Here is a 23,374-nt window from a genome sequence, read left to right as displayed (position 1 = left end):
TACCAACACCAGGACTGGATGTTGGAGGAATAACACCAGAACTTAAACTAAGACTGAAATTCTGTTGTTCCTGAACCTGGAATTTTTTGTTTGTTTTGTTTCTTCTTTGTTTGTTCATCTCTCCCAATTGATTTATTTGGGTTGTTGTTTTTGTTGTTTTGGTTTTTGGGTTCTTTTTGTTAGTTTTACTATTGTGAATTAGCTAATACTAAATCACACCCAGACCATGGACAGAAATCACACACACACACTTAGCTAAAAGCCCAATACAGCCACAAAACAAAATTAAACCACAGGAAAGAAAACAGGTGACTGAAACCACCAACTAGCCTATCAAGAATATAGTTGCACAGTACCAAGTGGAGCAATGGGAAGATGTAAAAGTGATGGAAACCATTCTCCCCTCCAAAATAATTTAATATAGGACTCAGAGGGAAATGAAGAAAATGGATACCCAGTTCAGGACTCCAACAAAACAAAGATAAAGGACACCAAAGAACCCAATCAGAACCACAAGAACATCCTCAAAGAAGAAATCCTGCAAGTAATCACTGAGAATTTCATGGAGATGTTACTAGACATGGTCAACCAAAATGTACAAGAGGCACTCAAGATATTTCAAGACACCAAAAATAAAGAATACAAGAAGACGCAAAAACAAATAAATGAACTCATAGGAGCCCTAAATAAACACCAAAGCAAAACAGACAACACTTTAAGTAGAGATCAGTGAATTAAAGATGAAAGTAGACAATATTAAAGAGGAAGTGACCCATGATATGGAAAACCTCAGAAAAAAAAAAAAAGAAACAGAAACACAAAACACAATGGAAGGCCACTCCAGCAGACTAGAACAAGTGGAAGACAAAGTCTCAGAACTTGAAGATGAAATGGAAATTAAAGGAAAAACTGAAGAATTATTACTCCAACAATTCAAAATCTGTGAAAGCAATATGCAAGAACTCACCAACTCCATCAAAAGACCAAACCTGAGAATCACGGGTATTGAAGGAGAAGAGGTGCAAGCAAAAGGAATTCATAATATATTCAACAAAATAATAACAGAAAATTTCCCAACTCTAGAGAAAACTATGCCCATTCAGGTATAGGAAGCCTCCAGGACACCAAACAGACTTGACCAAAATCGAACTATCCCACAACATATTATCATTAAAACAACAAGCACAGAGAATAGAGAAAGAACACTGAAGGTTGTAAGAGAGAAAAAACAAATAACATACAATGGTAAACCCATCAAAATCACAGATTTCTCAATGGAAACCTTAAAAGCAAGAAGAGCATGGAGTGAGGTATTCCGGGCACTAAATTATCCTATATCTTAAAGACCCAAAAAAACTCTACCCAAAAACTCCTAGATACCATAAACAGCTGCAGCAAGGTGGCAGGATACAAAATCAACTTACAAAAATCAGAAGTGTATAGTTTTCCTTGTAGAGGTCTTTCACATCTTTTGTTAGCAACACCACCAACAACAGGTATTGGTGAGGATGTGGGGAAAAAGGAACCCTCTTACACTGTTGGTGGGAATGTAAACTAGTACAACCACTCTGGAAAAAAATTTGGAGGCTACTTAAAAAGCTAAACATTGATCTACCATTTGATCCAGCAATACCACTCTTGGGGATATACCCAAAAGACTGTGACACAGGTTACTCCAGAGGCACCTGCACACCCATGTTTATTGCGGCACTATTCACAATAGCCAAGTTATGGAAACAGCCAAGATGCCCCAGCACTGACGAATGGATTAAGAAAATGTGGTATCTATACACAATGGAATTTTATGCAGCCACAAAGAAGAACGAAATGTTATCATTTGCTGGTAAATGGATGGAATTGGAGAACATCATTCTGAGTGAGGTTAGCCTGGCCCAAAAGACCAAAAATTGTATGTTCTCCCTCATATGTGGACATTAGATCAAGGGCAAACACAACAACGGGATTGGACTTTGAGCACATGATAAAAGCGAGAGCACACAAGGGAGGGGTGAGGATAGGTAAGACACCTAAAAAAGTAGCTAGCACTTGTTGCCCTTAACACAGAGAAACTAAAGCAGATACCTTAAAGCAACTGAGGCCAATAGGAAAAGGGGACCAGGAACTAGAGAAAAGGTGAGATCAAAAAGAATTAACCTAGAAGGTAACACACACGCACAGGAAATTAATGTGAGTCAACTCCCTGAATATCTATCCTTATCTCAATCAGCAAAAACCCTTGTTCCTTCCTATTATTGCTTATACTCTCTCTACAACAAAATTAGAAATAAGGGCAAAATAGTTTCTGCTGAGTATTGAGGGGTGGGGGGGAGAGGGAGGGGGCGGAGTGGGTGGTAAGGCAGGGGGTGGGGGCAGGGGGGAGAAATGACCCAAGCCTTGTATGCACATATGATTAATAAAAGAAAAAAAAACTTACAAAAATCATTAGTTCTTCTATACACCAACAACGACCATATTAAGAAAGAATATATGAAATAATTCCATTTACAATAGCCTCAAAAAAACCCCAAATACCTGGGAATAAACTTAACAAATGTTGTGAATGACCTCTACAAGGAGAACTACAAACCCCTGAAGAAAGAGATGGAGGAAGACTACAGAAGGTGGAAAGATCTCCCATGCTCATGGATTGGTAGAATCAACATAGTAAAAATGGCTAAACTACCAAAAGCAATCTACATGTTCAACACAATTCCTATCAAAACTCAATGACATTCATTACAGAGACTGAAAAATCTACCCCAAAGTTCATTTGGAAACACAAGAGACTGCGAATAGCTAAGGCAATACTCAGAAAAAAGAACAATGCTGGAGGTATCGCAATACACGACTTCAAACTATATTACAAAGCAATAGCAATAAAAACAGCATGGTATTGGCGCAAAAACAGACATGAAGACCAGTGGGACAGAATAGAGGACCCGGATATGAATCCACATAGCTATGCCCCCCTTATTTTTGACAAAGGTGGCAAAAACATTTGATGTTTAAAAGACAGCCTCTTCAACAAATGTTGCCGGGGAAAGTAGTTATCTGCCTGAAAAAAGCTGAAACTAGATCCATGTTTATCACTCTGTACTAGTAGCAACTCAAAATGGATCAAGGACCTGATTATCAGACCTGAAACTCTGAAGTTAGTACAGGAAAGAGCTCTATAATTATTGCTCTGGAAGCAATAATTATAGGCAAGGACTTCCTCAATATAACCCCAGCAGCCCAGCAACTAAGAGAAAGGATGGACAAATGGGACTACATAAAATTTTAAAATTTCTGCACAACAAAAGAAATGGTCTCTAAACTGAAGAGACCACCCACAGAGTGGGAGAAAATATTTGCCAGCTATACATCAAAGGACTGATAACCAGAATATACAGGGAGCCCAAAAATCTAAACTCTCCCAAAATCAATGAACCAATAAAGAAATGGGCAACTGAACTAAACAGAACTTTTTCAAAAGAAGAAATTCAAATGGTCAAAAAACACATGAAAAAATGCTCACCATCTCTGGCCATAAAGGAAATGCAAATCAAAACCACACTAAGATTCCACCTTAACCCTGTTAGAACAGCAATCATCAAAAACACCACCAACAACAGGTGTTGGCAAGGATGTGGGGAATAAGGAACCCTTGTATACTGTTGGTGGGAATGCAAGATAGTGCAACCACTCTGGAAAACAACATGGAGGCTTCTTAAAAAAACTAAACGTAGATCTGCCAAATGATCCAGGAATCCCACTCCTAGGGATATACCCAAAGGAATGTGACTCAGATTACTCCAGAGGCACCTGCACACCTGTGTATATTGCAGTGTTATTCATAATGGCCAAGTTATGGAAACAGCAAAGATGCCCCACTACTGATGAATGGATTAAGAAAATGTGGTATTTATACACAATGGAATTTTACTCAGCCATGAAGAAGAATGAAATCTTATCATTCGCAAGTAAATGGATGGAACTGGAAAACTTCATCCTGAGTGAGGTTAGCCAGGCTCAGTAGACCAAAAATTGTAGATTCTCCCTCATATGTGGACTTCTGAGGCAAAAGCAGTAATGTTGTTGGACTTGGGTCACACGCTAATAGGAGAGCACATACGGGAGGAATAGGGATAGGTAGGAAATCCAAAACTTGATAGTGTTTGATGTCCGCACTGCAGAGGAGCTAATACAGTAAACTTATAGCGACAAAGGTCAACATGGAAAGGTGACCGGGAAGTAGTGAAGAGGTCAAGTAGAGATGAATCAATTAGGGTTGTAATACACTTGTACATGGAAGCAATGCTAGGCATCTCTCTGTATAGCTATCCTTATCTCAACTAGCAGAAATGCTATATCTTTCTTATTATTGTTTATGTCTTCTCTTCAACAAAATTGGAGAAAAGGGTAGAACAGGTTCTGCCTGGAAGTGAGGGAGGTGGGAGGAGAGGGAAGGGGCAGGGGATAGGGGAAAGATATGACCCAAACAATGTATGCACATATGAATAAATGAATAAAGAAAAAAAGGAAAACTAAAAACAGAACTATCTTATGAACATGCCAGACCACTCTTGGGTATATATCTAAAAGAGTGCAAATCAATGTACAAGAGAGATACTTTCATAGCCATGTTTGCTGCAGCTCTCTTCACAATAGCTAAACTGTGGAATAAGTCAGGGTACCCAACAATTGAATGGATAAAGAAAATATTTCATATATATATATATATGTATATATATATATATATATATACACACACACACACACATATATATATATATGTCATGGAATATTATATTACTAGGCAATTCAGAAAAATGGAATTATGTCATTTCCAGGACAATAAATGGAACTGGAAATTATCATACTGAGTGAGGTAAGCCAAGCTCAAAAGACCAAATAGCACATGTTCTTACTCCCTTTTGGAACCTAGACCTAAAATCATGATGATGGTGGTGGTGATGATGACAATAATAATAAATAATAACAATGATGGGAAATAAATATATATGGGGGACTTTCTGTGGAGAGATGGGGAAGGGGAAGGAGGATACTAAGGGATGAAGAGGATGGAAGTCTGCTGCATATATACATATGAAGACAGCATAACCCACCAAATACTGTTTGAAAGGGGAGAAGAGGGAGAACTGGCATATAATGGAGGGAGTGAACTTGTTCAAGGTACACTGTATGCGTGTATGGAATTATCACAATGGAATCCCCTCATATTATTAATATATGATAAGTCAAAAATTAAAATAAAAAGATTCTCAGTTATAAAAAATAAATAAAAACAAAAAATAGTCTCATAGACCACTGAGGGTATAATTTAAAAATTTAATCTCACTTTCTCTGTTGCTTATATTATTTTCAATCATTCTCCCATTTAGCTCTCTTGTTCTTTCTTTGTCTCTTCCAATCTGCTGTTGAGCCTGTACATTGGGTTTTTTAAATTCTGTTGTTAATTAGATCAAGGGCAAACACAACAAGGGGATTGGACTTTGAGCACATGATAAAAGCGAGAGCACGCAAGGGAGGGGTGAGGATAGGTAAGACACCTAAAAAATTAGCTAGCATTTGTTGCCCTTAACGCAGAGAAACTAAAGCAGATACCTTAAAAGCAACTGAGGCCAATAGGAAAAGGGGACCAGGAACTAGAGAAAAGGTTAGATCAAAAAGAATTAACCTGCAAGGTAACACACATGCACAGGAAATCAATGCAAGTCAACTCCCTGAATATCTATCCTTATCTCAACTAGCAAAAATGCTTGTTCCTTTCTATTATTGCTTATACTCTCTCTTCAACAAAATTAGAGATAAGGGCAAAATAGTTTCTGCCAGGTATTGAGGAGGTGGGAGGGAGAGGGAGGGGGCGGAGTGGGTGGTAAGGGAGGGGGTGGGGGCAGGGGGGAGAAATGACCCAAGCATTGTATGCACATATGAATAATAAAACAACAACAACAAAAGACCTGCAAAACTTACAAAATGAAAAATAAAATAAAATAAAATAAAATTCTGTCGTTATATTTTTCAATTCAAATTTTTCCAATCGTTCTTCTTTATATTTTCCATTCTCTGCTGAGAATTTTTACCTATTCATTTGTTTCACGCTTGTTCATAATTACCCATTGAAGTATTTTTATGATGGTTCCTTTAAAATCTTTTGCAAATAGTTCTAACTTATCTATGAAATCAGTATTGATATATAGCAATTGATTTTTTTATTCAACAGGATGCTCCAGGAAGCATCCAACCTTAGCCAATTAAGGCAGGAGTTGCAGGATAAGCTTGATTCCTTCTTCTCTGCTGTGTTCACATAGACTCTCAGAATGTCTCCAGTAAGGCTCACCCCTGTTGCCTATCATGGTAACCTAATAATTATTGTTCTCTTAATTTTCTATTTTCTTTGTCTCACTATCCCAGTACCTTATCATGCTACTGGTAATCACTTCTCAAATAAATAATATGAACCAAACTCCGTGTCTTAGATCTTTTTCTTTGTTTTGCTTGTTTATTTGGTGGTGCCATAGGTGGGAGGTGAGGGTGGATTAGCGTTTCTTCTTTATAAAGTGTAAGCAACCAGGACAAGACCCATATATTTGGGCATATATATATATGTAATGCCACTTGAGCCGCTTTTCCAGCCCAGTATTTAGGTATATTGATTTGTATAGCTTATCACCACATGTAGATTTTTAACTTACAGCACCTTGTCCCTTTCATTAAGTCATGTTATCTGTAATATAACCTACTTAACGTTGAGAATGTCTGTGTTGTCAATGTCCAGCTAAGCAAAATTAGAATTACATGTATTTTATATTTCTGCTAAAATGAGCATGATGCATTGGCAACATGGCTTCATGGCACTTTCTCTCAAACATCACCAGGTTTAATCACTACAGACTTACTCTAACCTATGATTTAATCTGTGATTTTTAAAGAAGGTCATATTGTCCTTTTTTCTTGAGTTCTGGATCTCATGAGACTCAAGTCAAACTCATAAAAATTCTGACCTGACCTGATCTCAGTTTCCAGGAGTGTGAATTTGAGAGCTGCATAAGGAGCTGCATGAAAGGAGAGTACATGTTTCTCTGAGTTGGTTCTGATTGTGTTACTGCTTTTCTTTGTTCCAAGAAGTGAAATGCCTCTTGATTAAATAGAAAAAACTAAGCACTTTTTCTTTTACCAATGCTTGTTCAACATAGATTATTTTGACAAGGACATATTGGAGTAACTTTGGGTTATGGAGTGAAAATGACAAGTTTTATTTATTAGCCCCAATTGGTGGCAGGCAAGAGATACTCAGTGAATACAGCTTAGGGTTCATGCAGGGCAATTCTAAGGAGGGACTCACATTTTAAGTATATTCTCAAGGTTCTAGTCATAAGATGGAACTAAAAGAAGTGATAGATGTAGAATTAAGAAAAGAAACATTAGATGTACCATCTTAGTCTCCAAACACAGGTGCGTAATAAATATATTGTATTTATTTTACCATGTCTCAAATTAATAGTTCCTTGCTGATTCTGTCAGGGTGTCAGTAACTGAGAATAGAGCACTTTAGTTTCCAGGGGAAATTTCTGTCAAGGGGAGAGAGGAGAAAAACAAAGAAATGAGAAACACAAATGATAAAAGAGGAGTATGAGGGTTGTTAGAGGGTCAGAGACTCCAGCTTGGGAAAAACTGACCCAGAAAGGGATGATAAGGGTTTCTGAAGAACCATCCCAAGGGCAGAGGGGCCACTAAGGGGTCTGCAAACCCTGTAACCCTAAACAGTAGGATCAGCATCAAGAGGATTCCCAGATCTGAAAATGGGCAGAATGGGCTATTTGCATCAGCTCTCAGGCTACATTTCTCACTTTGACCCCTCTAAGACATTGGCTGGTGCTGGTATTCCACAACATCTGCCTGAAAGAGATGAAATTTGATACCTGGGTTTCTCAATTAACCACACCATAATTACACTATCAGTTTGGTGTGGCTTAGAGTTTGTGCTGAAATTTCTTTTAGAGCATGACTAAGTGTTTAAGAGTTGGAAAGAAGCAGTTGCAGTTCTGTGATTTTCATTCTCTCCCTTGATTTTGCAGTGGACAATTTTATCAATAAAAATCTGACACAGAGCTTCAGTCTGTATAAGAGTTTCTCTCTGTGAAGGAAGGAAAGGATTGTGGTGTCCAGGAAATTCAGATTAGTTGGAAGCAAGGAGACATGAGTTCCTGTTTTGATCCTGCCCTTATGGAACCTTCCACTGTGGACACATCATAAAGGGCTTCCACACAGAATTTCTTCATTTTCTCATTAGTCCTCTTAGAGAGATGGACAATGGCAATGTTGAATTTTATCTGAATGTTAAGAAATAATTTCATTCTTTGTACACTTAAAAAAATTTCTCCAAAGTACCCTTCTCTGTAAAGTAAGACTCATCAATGTCCCTCCCTTTTTTTTTTTTTTACCTGTGATAAGGCTAGACATGTAGCCCTCCTGACATGTTCCTCCTTAAATTCCTCATAAATGATTAGCTGAACTGCTTGTCCCCACTTAGCAATCAGAAAGAAATGGTTGTTAATCAAATTTTGATTAAGCTTTTGTCCTTCTAGGCCCCTGAACTTTGGCCCACCCTCAGTCTGAGTCAGCACAGTCTGGCCTCAGAGTAAAACACTGTTTAATCTCCTACTTGATCTTGCCACCCTTTCATCCCACTGCCCGACACTAGTTCTTTCTAGCTTTATTTACTCACCTATAAAAGAAAATCTTCAATAAACACAAGCATGCAGGTATCTCTTTGGTATGCTGCTTTAATATCTTTTGATTACATATACCCAGAAATGGGATAGCTGGATCATATGGTAAATGTATTTTTAGCTTTTTGAGGAACCTTCACTGTTCCACACAGTGGCTACACAATTTATATTCCCAACAGTATATATGAGTCCTTTCTCCACATCCTCACCAGCATTTGTCTTTTTTTTTGTAATAGCCTTCCAGCTAGGATGAGATAGTATATCTGATATATAAACACAATGGAATATTATTCATCCATAAAGAATGAAATCCTATCACTTGCAGCCAAGTGGATGGAACTGGAGGACATTGTGTTAAGGGAAATAAGCCAGGCACTGAATGACAAGCACCATGAGTTCTCTGTCATATATGGAAGCTAAAAGCATTGACCTGAAGGTACAATAGTGATTAATGGAGGTTGGAAAGAGTATGGCATGGAGAGGGTGAATAAAGTCTAGCTGAATTTGATCAATGAATGTTAAATGCATGTATGCAAATCTCACACTAAGTCCCATTAATATGCAAATAATAAGTAAAAAAATAAAAAATAAGATAAAAAGATAAAAAAATTCTGCTTAACCCTCAACATGCTTGCAAACCCATGACTTCATGGTCATGTAGCATTCTCCATATTTGCAATGGGCCTTTTTCTCCCTGAGGTAACCTTTTGAATGAAGTCTTACCCCACTAAGTCTAGAGTTGTTCTTTATTAGGCACTAGTTATCTTCTTTGTATTTTTAATTGATACATAATAATATACATATTTATGAGTAATGTGTGATGTTTAGATACATGAACAGAGTAGGTAATGACTAAATCAGGATATTTAGCATGTCCATCATCTCAAATATTTATAGTCTCTTTGTGATGAGGCTATTCAAAGTTCTCCCTTCTGACTATTTTGAAATATGCAATGCAGTATTGTTAACTATAACTCTTCTGTGGAATAGGACATCAGACCTTCTTCCTCCTGTGTAGCTGTGAATTTGTACCCATTAAAAATGATCCCTCCCATCCCTCACCCACTTTCCCCAGCCTCAGGTAACCACTGTTCTCCCCTCTACTGCTGTGAGATCAGCTTTTTGGATTCCATGTATGAGAGAGATCACGAATTTGTCTTTCTTTGTCTGGCTTCTTGCACTTCACCTTATGTGCCCAGCCTAATCCATGTTGACACAAATGATGGAATTTCATTCATTTTTTAAATTGACATCACGTATCTTGATAGCCATTAATGAAGGATAAGCACTTGGCATGTGTCCTGGAACTGGCAGTCAGGTTAAAGGGGACTGGTAGAAGCTGAGTTAAACTCAGATTCTCTAGACTTCAGTCCTGGGCTTTTTATACTACCATCTGGATTCTTTCTCTATACACTTCACTTTTGTTCTTGGTGGAGACTGGAACAGAGGTTCGCTTCAGATCTACCTGCTGTAGGGATGATACCAAAGGGCCAAAAATCCCATTGTACTGCCTGTGTTAGATGGGAAGGCCAGACACTTGACATGGAGGGGGTTCTCCCGAGGTAAGCAGTCTCATCAGAAATCATTCCTATAGAAAGAGAAATACAGAAAGGAGATAGGCTCAGAAGACATGAGGAAGTGAGTTGTCACATCCTGTCTAAAATCTGAAAATAAAACGCTATTTGCCAAGGTCTGAAAGTAAAAACATGTAGCAAATAAAATCCTAGTGTGTGTTGACTTGTTCTTCAGTTCTTTGGGTCTGATCCTGACTCATCTGGATGCCTGAAGCTATCTTCTGTCTGTCCCATCTGTCTGTTTCTGGATGGACAGTGAATAATTCCCATCACTGAGTTATTTCTAAGGAAAATTCAGAGAAAGCTTAAGCAGAGCCTCTGAGTTATGTGAGGAGAATTAATGTCATGCAGTTCCTCCTCCTCATCGTCATCACCATCAGTAGCAGCATCACTTAGCAACTTGTTAGAAATGCAGGCTCTCAGTACCTACTCAGCCCTCTTGTATCTAGATCTCTGAGAGAGTGTTTTAACAAACTCTCCAGGTGATTCTCAACACACTCAAGGGTGATGGGGGGAGGTGGTCATGATGAGCTTTTGGGTTTTAATAAACCCCTCAGGTGATTCTCAACACACTCAAGGGTGATGGGGGGGAGTCATGATGAGCTTTTGGGTGGGGCCTGAAAGTGAACAATCCTGAACAATCCTGAGAATAAAGATGTCTTTGCCCTTTCAGGCGCCTCCCTCCTCTGATGGCTAAGCTGGGAAGGTAACTGAGCCCTACCCCCTTGCCGCTGCTCTCCCTTCCCAGGTGTTGTTAATAAGTGTTTTCGTGGCAGTTTCTGTACTCAGAGAAAGAAATCAAAATGCATTGAGCACCCATGAATGTGCCAGACACTTGGGCTTGGCATTTTTGATGAGTTATTTATGTGATCTTCATAAAAACCCCAAAAGAAGAAAATCATGTCCTGTATTTCATATAGAGGGATATCTGAATTTTGTTAGAGAAACTGTTGAAAACCTAAATGATGTTAAGACATAAAGGGATTTTTATGGGTGGAATTTCATGTCCTTTATGGAGGTGGGAGAGATATTTTTATCAAGGAGGATGGCCACACTAGCATGTATTGTTAAAATATAGAACTTTCGAAAGGGAACCTGTCAGTGTTTGGAAAAGTGGAAATACATTTATATCCTATGACTCAGCAATTCTACTTTGGGTTATTCCAAAAAAACTCTCCTCCAGGCCCACAGGGAACAGGAAGGATGGTCCTGCAGCATTGTCTGTGGTGTGTTTGAGGGGGGAGGGGTTAGAGATATTCCAGATAGGATGAAAACATGGCAGATGCCACTTCTAGGAGCAGAGGTCTGAAATGTCCACCAGAACACGGAGGGCTTACAAGTATAATGATGTGTAAGATAAGATTTATAAGCACAGCTTCATTTCCATTTATGTAAACACAAACACAGAATACATTTTACAAGAACACATAGGAATAGATAGACATCAAGTCATATTTCTGGAGTACGAGGAGGGAAATGAAACCTTAGAACTCACAGGGGACAAAAAGGGAGTTAATAACACAGGAGAAGGCTTTGTACCATGAATAAACAAGATGTGCCATGAATTGAGTCATATTAACCAAGTCCTCTCATGTGGTAAAAAAAAGGAAGGAAATGAGAAAAGAAGGAAGGATGAAAAGCAGGATAGAATGACAAGAAAAGGAAATCACAAAACAAATGTCAGTACCCAGACAGTCTTCTGATGTGCCTCCTAGGGCTATGACCTGTTAACACAAAGAGGCTGTAGCATCTGTGGACTCGTCCTCATTGAGCCACATGTCATTCTGGTGCATAAAAGTCAGCTCTGGTTCCTTATAACTGAAATCCCATTTTTTAAAAATTTGTTTGTTTGCTTGTTTTGAGACAGGATCTCCCTTATAGCCCAGGATGCCCTGGGACTTACTGTACAGGCCAGGCTAACCTTGACTCTCAATTCTCCTGCCTCATTCTTCTGAGTTCTGGGATTATAGTACAACTGTCCAAATCTCTGTTTTGATAGAACTCAATTTTGTGTCTTTTTGGCTCCCAGTTTCATGATACATTTGGGATCATTAGCCAAGGGCAGAAGAATTCTCCTGCTCTTCTGGAAGATCTGCACTTGGGTTAGATTTTTTATTGGCATCAAAGGGATCTTGGGAGTGGCTCAGCCACCCTTCACCTTATGAGAAAGAGGTGAGGAACTAAACCAAGAATAATGTGGGTGGCTGAGCCGAATCAAGGGCATCTTGATTCCCAGTCTAGGATCATTTTTGAACTTCAATGCATAATGGAGTCACCTGGGAGCTATTGAGAAATACAGATCCCAGGGCTCCTCTCTCTGAGGTTTGGATTGAACAGGTTTCAGTATACACATGTGAGTAAATGTAAAAACGATAAAATTTTAAAAAGAAAAAGAAAAAATTAAAATAAAATAACATTGATAAAAAAAAAAGAAAGCACAATGCTAATGGTTTCACATGTATTAACTTATTTAATACACTCACCCAAAGAAGTAAGTCCTATGATTAATTCCATTTGGGAGAAACCTCATTTCAGTGAGAAGAAATGGTGAAACCTGAAGAAATGCAGAGATGAGACGTTTGAGTTAACGACTCCAGATTTTCATGGTGTCCATCTGTATTTCAGCCCTTACTGTGTTCAGCTATTATGTTTAGCATTTACTTCATTTTATGAGTTAATAAATTTCTCTCAACTTTAATAAATTTAATAAATTTCTCTTCAACTTTACAAACTAAATTTCTGTCACCTGAAACCAAAAATTGCCAAGTCACCATACAAACTTAACAGGGTTTCTCAAGAGGACTTTACATGGCTGGCTAGGATGGGTGTTGATGAAATGACAAAGATGAATTGATATTGACATAGCTCCAGCCCTCAAGGAGTAGCTTGAATTTCAGTAAAGACAGTGAGACAGCAATGGAGACCAGAAGTGGAAAGCCCATAATGTAACTCTACTTCTCCTCTCTTCATTTTGCCTTCCTTGGAGGCAGGCACCCCATGCCCAACACGGGTACCCCTGTCATCCCATAGGCTCTATGACCAGATGTAGGTTCCTGGAAAAGAGGGCCCCATCTTTCCTGATGGCAGTCAGTTCTGATGATCCCAGCATCCACCTAGAACACGACTCCAAAATATTCTGGCACAACACATCTGAGATCTGGTTGGCTATGAGCTTTCACCCTTGCTTTATAGCTTGAGTTGGCGTCTGTGTTTCCATTCAAGAATTGCTTTGTGTTAGCAAAGGTGATAATGGACAGCTCTGGCATCACTGCTTTCTCCTTCCCCCGAAAGCCTAAATAGCTAAATGTGTCTATATAGGGGAGAGGGACAAATGGTCTGTGAAGTGGGGCAGTATGGCCTATTAGTTGAAATTTGGGCTGTGGGTTCAGACTCCTAAGAGCCATTCACTAGCTCTATGACCCACTTTCAACTTTTTCAGTTAAGGTGCTGACCTGGGCTGCAAAATCAAGAGAAGAGCAGTGGAATTGCATCGCTGATTTTCACTTCTGGCTTTCTGGCCATGCTTTCGTGGGGCTTCCCTCATAGGCCCACTGTAAGGATTAAATGAGGAAATATACACAAAAAGCTGAAATAGTGCCTGGTATACAGAAAGCATCTAATACATGGTAACAATCACTATTCCCAAGCAAAAGCAAAATGAATGAATACTTAGATCTATATATACAATAAATTTCAAAAATATAAAATTATGGAAAAAAAACAAAAGAAAGCTTTCAATGGAACACATAAATACAGCATGATCTAATTTATGTAAAATTTAAAACACAAAATAATACAATATACTGCTTATGAATATATAAAAATCTATATATTATATAAGTATATTATGTAAGGTAATATGATATACTGCTTATGTCTACATAAATACCTAATATAAACTTATACTATATATAATGAAATATGAAACACTGCTTGTGCATCTGTATATAGAGGCATCTATATACTTGTACTTTTATATGTGTGTTACATGTGTATGTATGTATGTGCGTGTATATACATATATATTTACATATATGTATGTATATGTCAGAAAGCACAAAAGCATATACAGAAAACATATGTATTGTTTCCCAGGTACTAGTTACCTTTGGTGGTGGGAATGGTGCCTGTGTCTGACACATGCATTTCACAGAGCAGAGATAGTTTGCATGCTTGAAATGTTTTATAATTAAAAATGTTAGAAAATGCATTATAAAAACTCCATCTGATCACTAGAAGGCTGCCTTCTTCATTTGTATTCCACTCGGCTACTGAAATTTTCCTTTTAATATGCAAGAGAGGTTATGATGTGATAGCCATCTAAATGTGAATCAGTAATTAGGGGTTTTGACCTGCAATAGTGACTGGGAGAAAGGCCAGGAGCCCGAAGACTGGTACATTCTTACATGATTTGAAGAAAGAAAGAGACTTAGAGCAAGACATCACAGACATGTTGCTTAATCTTTCTCAGTCCATTTCCTTAGCTATAGAACAGGAATAATAAATCACATTTTACCAGGTTGCTGTGAGAAGTAAGTAAGCACAGAATTTGGCCCTCGGTAACACATCAGACACCCAGCATTACAACACCCAATTTATATTTAAAGTATCCATGTGACAGACATCAGAGACGAAAGGAACATCAATCACTTGCCAAGCTAAAAGATGGTTCCTGCAGCAGAGCAGCCAGTGAAATCTCACTCCCTAAAGCGCTAGGTACATTCAAAACACCAAACATAAAACATCAAGCAAAATGTTCCTGTGGTTCTGAAACCCGCACTTCTTCCCTTGCCTAGTGATATACTAGAGCTTCGTGCACCCGGGGCAGGGAGGAGGAACAGGGTGCATCCCTCCCAGGGAGGGAAAACACAGGCGAGTCAGGGACCAGGTGAGAGTGGGGAGGGTGAGCAGAGCAGCACATCTAAGAGAAAGAGAGGCCCCCAGGGAAGGACAGCAGGTGAAGGAGGCAGGAACTCAGGAACTGCAGGAGGGTCTGAGAGTGTGTGAGCCACCCACAAAGGGGCAAGTAGACAAAATGAAGGCCAAATGAGACCATGTGATGTCAGCATGAGGAAGCTTGAGAGCAAAGCATGGTGACAATAAATGGGGTCCTGTGTGGCAGCTCCATCCTTGGGGTTCGGGGGCTAAACAGAAAGTGTTCTTTCTACGGAAAGATGTAGCTAATTGATCCATCAATAACTAATAGAGCAGGAATGCCATGGGTGAATCTTCCAGTAAGGGACAGCGTGTTCCTTACAATTGGAAAAATTAAAGCTTATCAATACTGTCAATTTTGCAAATGATCAGTTTCTATGCCCTCTGATTCATGTCCTTTATGGCCAGAAATGTTAAAAAAATTGTAAAGTTTTATGGTGTCATTTTGACTTATACTTTACCATTTCAAAAGGCAGTATTTGTGCTGAGTGTGGTGGCACAGGCCTGTAATCCCAGCACTGGGGAGGCTGAGGCCATGAGTTTGAGGCCAGTTTGAGCTCCATAATGAGACCCTGTCTTAAAGAAATACTTATAGAGGAATTTTTGTTATTGATGTTTTTAATTAAAGGGAAAGTTTGTGGACTGTAAGTTCAGGAGGCAACGCATGCATATGTCAGACATACCTGGATACATTCACTCAGTCATTCATCCAATGATGCTTTATGGAACATGTACTCTGTGTTGGGTGTATAGTATTCACATTTTAGTGGAAGAAGACAAAATTAGGAAATGAATGGCAAGATGATTTCAAGGTGTAATAAATGTTATGTGGAAAGCAAAGTGGGGTGATAGGATTCACAGAGGCTAGCAAGCATGAACAGGTTCAGAGTGGGTAGTCAAGGAAGGCTTCCTAGAGGAGTCAATTTTGACCTGACACCATAATGCAAGGTAGTTAGATTAGGGTAACAGTATTCCATGCAGATGGTGTAGCAAGAGCAGGCTCTTGCTGTTCAGTAGACAGAGTGAAGGCTGCAGAGGCTGGGGAATTTTGAGTGAGATCAATAGGAGATATTGACACAGAGGAGATTTTAAATATCACTTTAATTAGATGCTTGATCTTTGCCAAGTTTTTTTTTACATGCTTTAACACCCTTAGCTAAATTTTAAAAAGACAATGATAATACTTACTTTAATATGTTGTTAGGATTTGAAATAATATTCACTAAATTATAAAGGACTTAGTAAAATGTCTGACATGTAATGTAGCTGTACAATAATGAGTTATTATCATCATTAATATTTGGTTAAATCATTCCATCAAGTTTCATAATAAGGTTAGATTCATGTTGGGGATTCTGTGAATTTGCCCAAGGCTGAAGAGACAGGAAGTTGTATTTTTGGAAGAGTGAAAAAGCCTCTTAGGAAAGATTTATGGATGACCCTATATGGTGGAGTTAATGGTGGAGTGGCTAGATACATTAATGATAGGGGTTTAGAGAGGCTGCCAAGACTTAGGATACGTGGTAGAGTCTAGTGTGCACTGCCCTCGAATTATTTCTATAGGAAACCCTATTTACCATTCCAGATCAATGTCACTGGATCCATCCCAAATGGCTTCTCATCTAGAAGCCAACTTTCAACTCCCATCGTGGTGCCCTAATCCCTGTGTGGCACAGACCTGTACCTCTCTGATCGAGTCTTTCCATCACTTCCTTCCCTCACTTTTTCAGCCATTGGCCTCCTTGATGTTTCTCAAACGCCATGAACGGTTTCATAGGAGGCGTTTTGCACTTGCTGTTCTCTCTATCTAGAAAGCTCTTCCTACACACATCTGCATGGCTCCCTCCCATCGCCCAACTTTAATTGAATGCTACTACCCAGATAAGCTTTCTCTAATCACTCTAAGAAATAACTCTGACTTAGTTTTCTTTAAAGAACATATTGCTGCATGAAATGTTATTTCTTTTTACGTTTAGCTGTTTATTGCTTCCTTCATTAAAATGTGCCCTCCAGGGAACTAGGTTTGGCTCACTATTGATGCTCCAACTCCAAGAATATGTTTGTCCAATAAATTTCTGTTGAGTAGGGCCAGGCGTTGAGGTGTGTGTCTATAACCACATCTACATGGGAGGACGAGGTCCAGGGAAAAGCTGCAAGACCTTGTCTCAAAAATAAAGAAAAAAACTGGAGGAAAAAAAAAGCAATAAGAGTGCTTGCCTAGCAAGTACAAGGTCTTGAGTTCAAAAATCCCAGTGTTGCCAACCCCTCCACATATATGTGTATATGTACGCACATATATTTGCTTATTGAGCAGGTGTGTAGTCCTCCTTCTCTTTAGACCTAACTTCGCAAATCTAACTTTTGAGGATCTGAGGGGTTCACACAGGTCTGAGCCCTGGCTGGCTTTGCTTAACAGGATGTTGATGCTGATAGTGGTGAGTCTAGAGGCCACACAGAGGTGGAGAAATAAGTGGATGCACGCTTCTTGTAGTGAGTTAAAACACCTGTAGATAAAATTCAAGTTCACTTCAGTTGCAGCCCTCCCCAAACCTCAACACTTTTAGCCCTCCAAAAAGCTACCAATTTATTATACTGTTGGGTATAACATCCCCAATTTTTCCTATTCACTTAAACTCACAAAGACGTACTGTAGAAATATGAATATTATTTCACACATGTTTTATCACATTTGGATTTTGATTTATGTATTATTCTACAACTTGATTTTACTTCACATGATATTGTGTTCTAGAAAGATAGCTATAGATTGATATTATATATATATATCAATTATAAAATTGATATTATACAATATATCTTTTTCCATTTGATTTTCAACTTTTTTGTAGTAGGCCTCACACATGCTATACAATAACTCTACACTTTAGCTACATCCCAGCCCTTTTGTTTTTATTTATTTAATCAATTACTTTTTAATGTATTTCATTTGTTTATTTTTTTGGTGGTATTGGTTGTTGAATTCAGAGCCTCACACTTGCTAGGCAGGTGCTTCACCACTTGAGCCATGTTGCCAGTCCTTTTTGCATTGTTCATTTTTTGAGATAGAGTCTTGCTTTATGCAATTTATGCAAGTCTGGTCTGAACCTAGATCCTCCTATTTGTGCTTTTCCATGTAACTGGGATGATAGATACATGCATCATGCCAATCATTGTTTGAGATAGGGGTCTCGTGAACTTTTTTTGCCAAGGCTGGCCTTCAAATCATGATTCTTCCAATCTCTGCCTCCCAGGTAGCTGGGATTATGGGTGTTAGCCACATGCCCAACTTGTTTTTGAGGTAGTATCTCACAACCTTTGCTTAGGCTGCTCTCAAACAAATGACCGTCCTGGCTCTAACTCTGCAGTAGCTAGGATTACAGGTGTGCATCACCACACCCAGAATCAACTTACTTCTTTCATTGATTCTGAAGTCAGTTTGCTATAAACATCATAGAGTTTGGTCATTTTTTAAAATCCATTTTGCCAAGCTCTGTCTCTTAATTGGTGTATTTAGATAATTTACACTTAAGGGAATTACAAAAGGACAGGCCCCTGGATGACCTTGGCTGTCTCAATGTTTCCTTCCTTGCTTGTAATTCCTGCTTATAATACTGAGAATACATCATCCTGAGATAAAAAGGAAACATCTGGAATAACCATGGCCGTGGCCCTGCTTCTTCCAGAATGGGGTATCCTACAATACTTGAGCTTAGCAACCCAAGTTTTGCCCAAGATATGTAACCCCAGGTGGAACACTTTAGGGGTTCATCAATATGGAACATGCACAGATGAGACTCCATGTGTCTGGGCAACTTTCCTGCAACTTAGGAACCATGGTTAACTTGCCATGCTGCCTACTTGCTAGTAATAAATCTACTTTGACTTGTTATTTGAGTGTCTGTCTCACCTGACCAGACCTGTGCAATAAGTAGGTAAAGAACCTTTGCAATGATTGTTGGTATGTTAGGGCTTAAGTCTGACATCTTGTGGTTTTCTGTGTGCTTCCTTTCTTCATCTTTGCTTTCTTATCTTTTATTGCTTTCCTGTGGTTTGCTTGAGCCTGTTTTAATGATTTTATCTTTTCTTTTCTTTTAGTGCTTCTAAGTATATTGCTTTATATGGTTTCCTTAGTGGTTCTGCTGAGTAGTACAGTGCATGGTGACTCATCATTGCTCACTGTCATCAAGCTTTGGCAAGGTGAGTGAAACATAATAATAATATTTTGAAATATTATTGTTTTATGTATGAAATGATGTTATAATTTTTAGTTTAAGCATCAAATAATATTCAGAAAAGTCATGAGAACAAAGATACTCTATTGTATTTGCTTATATTTTTTCTAGCATAGATACAGTTATGCAGAATTGCTGGGCCATAGATTGTGAACAATTAGAAATTTAACATACATGTCCGCAGTGGTTACGTTAATTCATTCTTCTAACAAAAATGTTTCCCCATATTATCATCAACACTTGATATTACAAGATTTTATGAAATTTTGCCAAGATAATGGGTTAAAGTGCTTTTCATTGCTTTCATTTGAATTTAAAAAAATTTAGTTAAAACATCTTTTCATTTGGTTGTTGGCTATTCATATTTTCATATTGTAAAGTGCCAGTTAATATGCACTGAGCATTTTTTAAAAGCTGGGTGTTTTTCTTCTCACATTGGGTAATAGTTTTGTAAAATACATAGCTTTGATATTAATCCTGTGTTATATACTTATAAATATCGTCCCCTAGTGTATCCATTGAAATTAAACATTAGTTGTTAGGTCTTTTGTTACAAGATAAAACATAAATGTTGATGTAGTCAAGTATTTTCATATCCTTGCATATTTTTTCCTGATATAGGAACTGATTTATTCTCAGGATTATGGACACGTACTTTATTTTATTCTACTAACTTTATAGTTGTGTTTCAGCTTTTAAATCTTTGATATACTTGGAATTTTTTATTGTGAATGCTATAATCAAATTTTATTTTCTTTAGTGGATATTTCATCATCAAAATGCTGTTTTACAAGTCCCTAATTCTACTATTATTTATATACAAAGTAGAAGCTATAGATGTGTCTATTTTTTTTTTTTTTGAGACAAGGTCTTTCTATGTAGCCCAGGCCAGTCTCAAAGTCAAAATCTTCCTGTCTCAGCCTCCTGAGTGCTGGAAGTACCGGCATGAGCTACCACTATGGACTTGTGTCCATTCTTGAGTCATTGTTCATCTCTAAACCTAGCAATCTTCAACATGGTTTAACTCCAGTATGTTTGGAGAAGGAGAAGATGTCCTCCTATTTTCAAAACATTTTTAGAAATTAACTTGCTGTTCTTTATTTACTCTTATACATTAAATTTGAAAGATGCTTGTCAAATTAAAAACTCAACAATGAAAAGTGAATCTCTCTCTCTCTCTCACACTTACTAAGGATTCATACTATTTTTTTCTCCTTACTATACATACATTTGCAGTTATTTAGCTGAATTATATTTTTGTTTTATTTTGTATTTTATTGCTTTATTATTATTTATGTCTATTCTCTTTGTTGTTTTCTTTTCTCCCTTCTAGTATAGATGGAGAGCTCCTATTCCATACCTAGTCACAAAATCTAATAACAAAAAAAATCAATAAACTATGAGATCTTAGTGTTTTTGCTGAATAAATTACATAAGCAATTTTAAATGCCTTAGATGGGAACTACTTACAAAAGAAAACTATTATCTGATAATAGTTTAGCTATGAACACTATTCCAACACCTATTTTCCATGAACACTTTAGATATTAATATACCATCATTTTATATACCAAATGTCTACCTGAATATGGACCAAGGTTACTGACTTGATTGTAATGGATGGAAAGTGATGCTGTTTTACTTGAGAGGCAAGGCCATAGAAGGTGATTCAGCTTGTATCTGATTATCTCTTGGAATGGCTTGCTCTTGGAATCCTGTTGCCATGTTATTATAAAATTCAGGACACATGACAAGATCACATGTGGGGTTTTTTTGGCTGATAGTGCCAAATTGAGGTCGCAGCCAACAACCAGGCTTGAGAGTAAGAAGCCTGTGAGATGGCTTCAGCCCAATCAGCATCTGACTGCAACCACGTGAGAGACCATGTGTGGAAACCAACTAGCAGAGTCCAGTTAACCGCAGAAATCATGAGTTGGGTCTCCTGGCTCTCCATTGACTAGCAAAATGGTATTAGTGATGCCTAGACAAAGAGTTATTTTGAGAATTAAGATAACTCTCCAGGTAAGAATTACTAAATTCACTTTACTAATGAGAATGTACCAGGAAAGGTCAGGAAAATTGCTCATAGTCTACCATATAGCAAAAGACATAATGTGAATTTGAACTTAAATCTGACTCTCACTCTTGTTCTCTTTACCATTATTCAATTTCATTGCTAAAAATATTACCCTTAGCAACCTATTAAACTACCTAATCTCACAGAAGTACCTAGAGAATCAGCACCATCCCTTTTTCATGTCTCAATTTAAGTCAAACTTGGCAACTGGCTGAAGTTGTGATGCCATTTAAATCAAAAGAAAGAAGAAAAGAAATACGTACCATTGGTTTTGAATACCTGAGCCCACAGCAGGTTAGGCAGACGCCTCACTGTGCCGGCATGAGAGAGAACAGCTAGTTCTCGTTGGCCTCACTTTCTCATAATGCTGTTTTTGGAAAATGATTTTTACTAAAATAGCATGCCATGTATGAATTTTGTTCAAATGCCAGAGTTGCTTTTGGAATCAGAATGTAGTTATAGTGCACATTTTCATGGAGATATCGAGGAGAAAGGAGCTGAGTAACAGAGAAGGGAGTGTGGTGAGGAAAGTCTTAACGCAAAAAATATTTTCACATGCTCAAAACTCTCATATAAATCATCTTTGCACTGATGGATCATATATATCATCATGGGTTAAAATGATGTCATGCAGTAGAGATGATCAATAACAATAGTAAAATACATGGACATATCCTTGGGAATATGATATTATGAACCCCAAATAGAATACCAAGATTCTATTTTTGACACATAATGATGAAAAAGGGCAGTTTATTACAAAGTCTTTGTTTTAATAATGGCTTAATAATGGTTTTCTGTAGATACATTGATTTTCCTATCATCATCATGATGGTATTTATTGAGTACTTAATGCACTTATTATAAAATAATACTTACTGTTTACTGGTAAAATCCCAAATGCTTTTCATGTATTACAACCTTTAATCTTCAAAACAGCCTTATGATGCAAATACTATTTATTAGCATATAATAATTGTACAGAGGGGATACATGGTGACATTTACATCTGTGCTTACAATATATTTTAGATTCACCCCTTCCATCATTTTCCCTTATCACCCCCACCACCTTTTTAGAACAATTTCAACAGGTTTCATCATTGTTTATTTTCATACACAAATGTAAAGTACATCAACCATATCTTCTTCCTTCACCCTCTTCGTTTACTCTCTCCCCTCCCTCTGGTATCTACTCCCAGATAGGACCTGTTTTACCTTTATGTCCTTCATCTTTTAAAATGTATATTGATTGTTCAAGGGAGTTCACTTTGGTATTTCACACATCTATGTATCATACTTAAACAGTTTAACTCCCCTCTATTACTTAATCTTTCTCTATTGCCCTGCTCCCCTGTTACTCAACAACGTACAGTGCATTTTGTTATACTGTCTTCATACACCAGTACATTGTATTTCAATATTATTCTCCCCACCATTCTCTTTTCTCTCCCACCTCTCCACAGTCTCCTCAGACAGACCCACTAATGTAATCATGCTTTTTTCTTCTCCATATACATATATGTGGTGTGCGTAAAATCATATATGTATTTATATATTCATATGTGGGAAAACATGCAACCTTTATCCTTCTGAGTCTGGCTTACTTCACCTAACATGATCTCCAGTTTCATCAATTTACCTGCAAACAACATAATTTCATTCTTCTGAATAATACTCCATTGCGTGTGGCACATGGGCTGTTTTCATAGCTTGTCTATTGTGAATGATGCTGCAATAAACATGGGTGTGCAAGTGTCTCTATTGTATCCTGGCTCACATTCCTTTGGGTATATGCCTCGGAGTGGAAAAACTGGATCAT

The 23,374-nt window shown here is 37.9% G+C and overlaps 1 long non-coding RNA gene across 2 annotated transcripts; it reads right to left on the bottom strand.

Annotated features, from left to right (window-relative positions):
- Window positions 1–7,328: 7,328 nt before the first annotated feature.
- On the bottom strand, window positions 7,329–21,908 carry LOC141423114 (uncharacterized). 2 transcript variants are annotated; one of them, XR_012447771.1, is made up of 4 exons: window positions 21,817–21,908; window positions 12,793–12,863; window positions 10,201–10,323; window positions 7,329–7,574 (listed from the first exon to the last, which is right to left on the bottom strand). It is a non-coding gene; the product is annotated as an uncharacterized lncRNA (long non-coding RNA). The 2 variants fall into 2 exon arrangements; XR_012447770.1 differs by lacking the exon at window positions 7,329–7,574 and having other exon boundaries at window positions 8,786–10,323.
- Window positions 21,909–23,374: the final 1,466 nt, after the last annotated feature.

Source organism: Castor canadensis, chromosome 5 (assembly GCF_047511655.1).
Source record: "Castor canadensis chromosome 5, mCasCan1.hap1v2, whole genome shotgun sequence".
NCBI lineage: Eukaryota > Metazoa > Chordata > Mammalia > Rodentia > Castoridae > Castor > Castor canadensis.
The sequence above is the reverse complement of the archived record's forward strand: the minus strand, read 5'-3'. Positions and strand labels throughout refer to the sequence as shown.